The sequence below is a fragment of the Rhagoletis pomonella genome, unplaced genomic scaffold (genome assembly GCF_013731165.1).
Source record: "Rhagoletis pomonella isolate Grant_MI unplaced genomic scaffold, Rhpom_1.0 Rhpom_scaffold_00002, whole genome shotgun sequence".
NCBI classification, from domain to species: Eukaryota; Metazoa; Arthropoda; class Insecta; order Diptera; family Tephritidae; genus Rhagoletis; species Rhagoletis pomonella.
The window spans coordinates 9,598,760-9,606,524 of record NW_023458556.1 but is presented as its reverse complement, the minus strand read 5'-3'; the positions used below and the strand labels follow the sequence as shown (position 1 = coordinate 9,606,524).

Here is a 7,765-nt window from a genome sequence, read left to right as displayed (position 1 = left end):
AACGTTTAATACCCTTTTAGACAACCTTGCAACCTTTTTAATATTTTTTTTTTTTTTTTGCTTGTATATGAAAGCCCTTCTACGCGATGCCACTAATCGTTCCGTGCTTTATGAATACTAATTGGATACAACCAGTTTTTCGCCGTGTGTATATACGATTCGCGTTGAGAACTTTGGAACGACTGAAATTCTGAATTTTTGTGCGATCATTTAGCCATTTGAAATGAGAATAATTTTCCCAGCGCACATTCAAGAATATTTTAAATGAGTCGTACAAAAATATTTTACGAAAACAAAACAAATGTCAGGGGGCGCTGTCCAGCGATTGGTGTACTCATCTGGACATCGCTCTTGGGGGGTACTCGCATACGTTTCAGATAAATTGGCATATTATTTCAAATTATTCTCTGATGAATAACATCAAGTGAATTATTGGAGAGATAGAAATGGCGCGCATTTTCGCTAATTTATACATTTTTTACATACATACATACATATGTACGAATGTATGTTGCGTGCGTATTTGGCCAATTTCCCATTCTGTTAAAGTATTTTCATAATTTTCGCACTCAAGACTCATGACTAACGCGTAAAGCACAGTAAAGTAGGTGGTTGCATTAGGACAGATCGTCAAAGAATTTTAAAAGATATGAAAATTTCAAATTTTTCCTATAGTCAAAAAACAAAATGAATGCACGAATCTTCCAAGAAGTCTATAAAATAAACAACGGAATACAAACAAAGATTCTAGGGCTTTTTTGAAGGAGTGTTGGATAAAATTGGTTTTGAAGACTATAAAGTATGAGTGAAATTCAATTTGTAAATCTTGCGCGACCGTTAAGACATTGAAACCATTATTATTTCATTGTTAAATAAGTAATTGTTAAGCCTCTTTTGAAAATTACAGTGGTCAAAAAAATCATAGCCGCACCTATTAATAAGTTTTCACCACTTTTTTGCCATTTAATTTTAGTTGTTTTTTTACACAAATTCTTTAACAAACCCGTGTAGATAAGACCACTTTTCAAACTTTGTGCAATATAAAAAAAAAAAATCTTTCTTAACCCTCTATTGCATTAATTACAAAGGAGATGACTAAAAAATTTAACAGTGAAAAACACGTTATTTACGTATCAATAAACCTATATTGAAAGAAAAATCCTTAGGACCCTTATTTATTTCGCGCATAAATGTATGGAAAGTTTTATGAAATAAATTGAAATCAATTGGGGAGCGGTAAACTAATTATTGATTGACACAGGAGAGTATGTGGGAATTAAGATTATCTATATATATAGTACGCGAAGGCATTTTTTGTTCAGGATTTGCACCGCTCGCTCGATTTTCAAAAATGGACATCCCATTGCAGATGTGCAAACTTCTAAAAAATTTCATTAAAATTATTTAATAATAAATGCCATCAGATCGGAACCGTTCGTTCGATTTTCAAAATTGAGATATCAACTTAAAGGGATTGACCTGCTGATGAGCAAGGTTTTATTTTTTGAAAAGGAGATGCCACCTATTAAATCATTTGAATTAAATTTTTAACAAGTTAAATCAATTATTACAATATGGGTATCAATCGAAATGGCTTTAAAAGGCTTTATCTTTTAACTTTATGTAAAAGGGTTATTTCGAATTTCAAAAATTATTTGTGGAATTAAAGAACTGGACCTGTAGATTTTTTTATTTTCATGGCGATACAGGGTGATTTGAAATTTTATGGAATGAAAAATCGACACCTCTCTTCACTCAGAATCGGATGGCAGATTAAGAGGAAACACTTGTAATATTTGTAAAGATTTTTGATCGGGGTTTCCATCCATTTCAAAAGTTAAACGCCATCCGGGTTCACTAGTATTTTTTTATTTTACAAGAGCAACTTGCGTTTTTCATTAGTTTTTCTTTTTTGCAGTTGAGTTTCGCGCACATGAATGGACGTTTTTCGACCATGAACCCAAGGTGGTTATATTCAAATGTCATCTAAAAATAGGCAAAACGATTAAGTTCCGTTATTCGTAGTTAATTTCTCAATGCATTCGTTTAGTTTGATACATTTTTACAACACTCGTTAGGCGGGGAAAAAATTGTGACACCATATTTGGATTCGTATGTGGTAGAGGGTTAAAAGATTCGAGCATTTTAATTAGATTTCATTCAATTTGATTTTTTAGATGATTTTTTTCAAGAGGTTACGGTTTTCTTCCATATAAAAAAATTGTTTTTATTTGTTGTCTGGAGCAAATGCGAAAAAAATATCTAAACAATCAATGATAATTTTTTTCCATTTGAACCTATAATATTGAATGGTATACAAAACTGCATACTCAAAATCTTTTTAAGAAATTTAATAAAAGACTCGCAATTTTTACGAAAGTTTGTTAAATTTTATTTTTTTTTTTCGAAATATTACACAAAGTTTGAAACCTGGGTTGCTTACACGGTTTTTGTTAAAATAATAAAATAAAAATACATAAAATTAAGTAATAAAAGCATAAATTGTGAAAACTTGCCAATATGTGGCTATATTTTTTGCATATACATAAATACATATTGTCACCTTAATTCACAAAGGCCCTACCCAACAAATTTTCTATTTTACAAGAGAAGCCAAAAACACTATAAAATTAGTGTCAAAAACAGGTAGGGCTTTTAAAAAGTGGCATGTAACTCCGTTGTTTTTGGTACCAACACTTAAAAATTTTTATCGATATACACAATTCACAAACACTTTTATCTAAACTGCGCTTTTCACAGATTTTGGTAGGATATATTAAAATACACCTTAAATAAAACCAAAAACAACGGGAGTTACATACAACTTTTTAAAAAGCCTTACCTGTTCTTCATATTATTTTTATAATAGGGGGATTCATGAAACGTCGAAAAGTTGTTGCGACGAAGTCGCGATACACATGTTTTTTTTTTATAGTCTTCAAATACTTCAAGAAGAAGTATATCACTTAAGGCTGCTTCGAAATATAATTGTAAAAACTTTTCTTTTTCTCTACGGCGCGGCATTTTTCTTTAAGTTTTCAATTGCAATCCGGAGTTGCGATAGATCGTTCATACATAACGATATGTAATTCGGCCATTTTATACGATTTGCCTTTAAATATTCTATAAGAGAGAGCAATTCATCTATGACTTTTCCAGAAGAGTCGTAGAAAACGAATCGTCTACATCTTTTTGACGACTTGTTAAAAGGTAGACAAGTGCTTATAACTGATGGTGCTTAAGCAATAGGAAGAAACTCCAATTAAAATGGTGGGAGTGAAGAGTAATGAACATTTTCCCGCGCAATCAAAAATGTTTGCTGGGTATAAGATTTGCTATAAATACCAATATATATATATATAGCTAAAATGACGATCCCCTATTTTTCAGCAGTGTGAAATTGGCCCACAAGAATATGCTAATGACGCGCAAATGTTTCCATTGAGGTATGTACATATGCATGTATATATGTATGTAAGTGGGGTGTTCCATACCAAAACGGACGGGGTTCACCTTTCATGTGTTTGGTTTGTTTCAAAATTTTAGGGTTGATGCATAAACATAAATAATAAATAATTATGAAATTTGAGCTTGATTAATATGTTTTTAAAAACTTAACAGCACAAAAAACACAAATCGATATAATAGTTTTCCAAATATCTCCGGAGAACGGGGCGAGGAAAAAATTAAAAAAAAACACACATCAAAATTCTCTATGAAAATAAAAATTAAAAAAAAAATTTCTTTTTTTTTTTGTTGAAAAAATTTTTTTACAAAGTATTTTTATAAAAAAAAAATTAGTTTTTGGAAATATGCCTTCTCAAAAAAAAAAATTTAAAAAATCACAATGGTAGCTCTGAGTACTGCGCAATATTTAAGTATAGTATTATGGGATACAATAATTTGAGTTATGCATTTTTTGTTACATCGAAGTTGAGTAAAATGAGTACATTACAAATTTACAAAAGATTTGTTGTTTCACATGACAGTTATCCAGTAATGTTCATGCTAATACAAACGCATGACAATTAGTATGAAAAGTATAAGGCACAAAAACATCGCTTGGGAAGATACATACAATCTCTTCTCTAAATTGTTTTTCACACTGAATCCAAAAGTCCTTTCAAACATTTTGGGAATAACAATTAAAATAAATAACAATTCCGCCAAAAAATTAAAAAAAAAATACACACGGTAATATACCTAAACGAATCGTTTTATATTGTTATAATTAAATTAAATCGCCAATGAAGTGTAAAATCCTCATTGCCACCAATAAATAACTTGTTAGTATTTAGAAATAATTGGCAATTGCATGAGAAAATTTATAGAAATTCAAAATTATATACCCTCCTATACAAACGAACAAATAAATGCAAATATTTTACCCACGGGCAATGTGAATTGTTATCCTCAATGAACCACAGGCGACGAAATCAAAATACAACATAATTTCGCAGAATTCGTTTTACGTGTGTCTGACGGAAGTAAATATTTATGGTACGCTAAATATACATCGGTTCCGTTTCTTTGCCTAAGTATGTTATGAATGAAATGATGCGTATTTTTTATTACATTGGCGATGAGATATTTTCCATGTTTGTATTTTTAGAATATGCACAGGTAGATGCATACATACATACACTCGTACATATGCACGTAATTATTTTGGAATGATTTTGTTTATTTTCATAACAGCATGTTTCCATTTGGATGGGGTGATTAATTCGTAATATTTATGTGGGATAGCCCGTGAGCAATGTTTTATTTTTCTGAATGGTATTTCTATGTTACGGCCAAATATGTGCTTAAGTATATACATACATGCAGAGTGTATTTAAATGTGATGTTTTGGTGTTTACGCATTTCTAGTGTAAACAAATAACATATTGTACGTGAAAATTTTGGCGAAATATCGTAAAACGATTTCATAGAAAAATTAATAACTGCGGTATGAAAAATAGAAAATGTTTTCATGCATACGTACATACATACATATGTAATTGCATATAAAATTACATATTAAACATTAATAAACTGATAATCCAATTAAAAAAAATCAGGGACCGAGAAAAAAACGTATGACCGAAACAAAATGTCGTACTCGTAATTTTGTTCCCAAGAACGCTTCAAATCACAAACCGAAATGAGAATAATAAAATAATCAAGAACGTTCTCAATAGGAATTATATAAGAAAAAACTCTGTGGAACATTTCTAAGAGAACAAAAGGGGAACAAAAACCTCCGAAACGTTTTGGCAAAAAACAAAACGGGAACAAAATCCTAAGGAACTTTCTCTCGAAGAACAATTTGGGAACTAAAGTCTGAGAAACTTTATGACAGAGATGGAAACGGGAACTATTCGTTAGGAATGGAAGTGAGAACAAAATTTTTCTCATAGCCTTCCATTAGTTTGAAATGTTTGAATATTTAAATTAATCAAAAAAAAACTGAAAGATAATTATGCACAGCAAATGACAAACTGTTCCATAAATGGATAGTTAACCGTAATTATAGCTTTCCTCTAGGTTAGAATTAACAATTGTGGTTCTCACTGAAACGATTTTTCATCCCAACACGCAGTCAGCCCGGTTATTCTTAACGTTAAGTTCTCAAAACTGTTTTTCTGCTCTTGTTCTCTAGCAGAACGTTCCGCAGATATTTATGTTCTTATTTGATCCTCCTTGAAAGCGTTCTCGATATTTTCGTTCTTTATTTGTTCCCATTGTACATTTTTTTCACGAAACCCCCAAAACTTTTGTAGTTGTTTGGTAATTTATTAAAGGTGGTTACATTAAAACTTATAGAACATTTCTCCAAAATAGGATAGCACTTGAGTGCGAATACACACCGATTTAATAAGAATAAAGGTAAAGGAAGTGCTTGAAAATAGAAAATAGCCAGATGTATTTTGGAACGAATTTTTGTCATCCTTTATGAAATTTGGTTTGGAGATATACCGGTTTTCGCGCTGCGACTTCTTCAGTGTCATTTCGAAAATTCGTTCCTAAATACATCGTCTTCTTATCCAGTCAGAAAAATCAGAACCCAATTTCAAATTTACGTTCGTTCATACCTAGATGTTCGGTTTAAGGAGCAATTAATTGTTTTGTTCCCAAGCACACTTGTGCACAAGGGCACTCTATTAGCTTTATTCGCATAACAGTTGTTTTTATCAGGCTAAAGAGAAATCGAATAAGCCATGTATGAAACGATAACTCGAGTAAAAAATTTAAATATATCAACGAAAGTTGGTTCGCGGATTTTCCTTGCACAAACCTGCGATATTTTAGTAACTACTGAAGCTAATCAACCGAAAATATATACATATTTACAATAACCTCTTAGTAAGAAATAGAATTATTATAATTTTTTGGAAAATGGGCGTGGTCCTGCTCACTTATGATTTAATATGTTTATCTCTGTATCTGCTTTAAGAATTTATACCAAACTTTGTGCAGTTGTTGACTTGAGAGAAACTTTTTAAAATCGGAAAATACCCACGCCCACCTCCCATATAACGGTAGTTTACCTATAGTAGTTTTACATATGACCCAATCGCTTAAAAAAAATGGTTTGGTCCAATACCCAGCCGAGTGCTCTACAGTGTAATGATTCCAGTATCTTCATTGATGTATATTGTAACTATCAATATCTTATAAAGAGAAGTGCAAATTTTTTTTTTATCTAAAACTAAAAAGTTAGAAGGACGAAATTCGTTGTGGTAGTTAACATATTAGTCCTTGACATACATATATATTTTTTTCAAAAATAAATATTGGAAATTTCCAAGGATATTCAAGGATAAAGTTTTAAAGGGACTTATTCGTCCTGGTACACCCAAAAATTATTATTTTTTTTTCTATTTTACAGCATTTTTCCTTTTAATTGATACCCATATTGTTTTCTACAATGCACCGAATCTTTTGAATAATTTTTTTATTCAATCACATTCTAAAAATTTCACTTTAAAAAAAAATCCTGACGCCAGAGAGAAAAACTAAAAACGCAGATTTACTATATTTGGCCCCCAGTTTTGCGAATATATTAATTTTTTCGTGTGTAAAATTGACTGTCGCACGGTGTTTTATAAAAAAGTTCAGTACCAGCCTAAACAAGTAATGTAAAAAAAAATTAAGACAATATTAGTGGCTAATAAAAAATGGACCTCCGCATCATCCAACGGCAAATTTTATTTAAATTTTTTTTTTTGAGTTATTTCTTTCCATTTACGAATATTGGTTTTAAATATGAAACAAATCGGACCAAAAATACGTATTTTTCAAATAACTCGACTGCTGCCTCACCTATCGGGGAATTTTTTTTTTTTTTTAAATTTTTTTTTTGTGGTTTAGCCTTTTCATGTAAGTAGTATTCATTTTAAATATGAGCCATACCGGATAATTAATACGGATTTTTCAAGATTTGATTACACACAGGTGAAACATAATAAAAGCTTTTAAAACGGGGCTTAATTAATTCCATGCACATACACATGAACGAAAGACACAAGATCACGCGCCAATGAAAGAGAGAAAAAAGTAATTTTCTAGCTGTCGAAATCTCGACGCCATCTTTGTTGTAAGAAGTAAATAACGAAGAGAATGAAGAAATCCGCGTAATTGTTGAACGCATGAATAATCATTTTTATTATACAAATTCTTCTATAAATCATGGCGTTGTGTTAAATTATTCTTTACCTTGTGTGTACACACGTTGTCACAAGCGAATATGAAGAAAATTCCAGTAAAAATCCACCACCAA

General features: G+C 31.0%; 1 protein-coding gene across 2 annotated transcripts in view; it reads right to left on the bottom strand.

The window, feature by feature from the left end:
• The window catches only part of LOC118733034, a 61,641-nt gene that overhangs the window by 12,367 nt on the left and 41,509 nt on the right, over nucleotides 1–7,765 (bottom strand). The window lies entirely within an intron of this gene.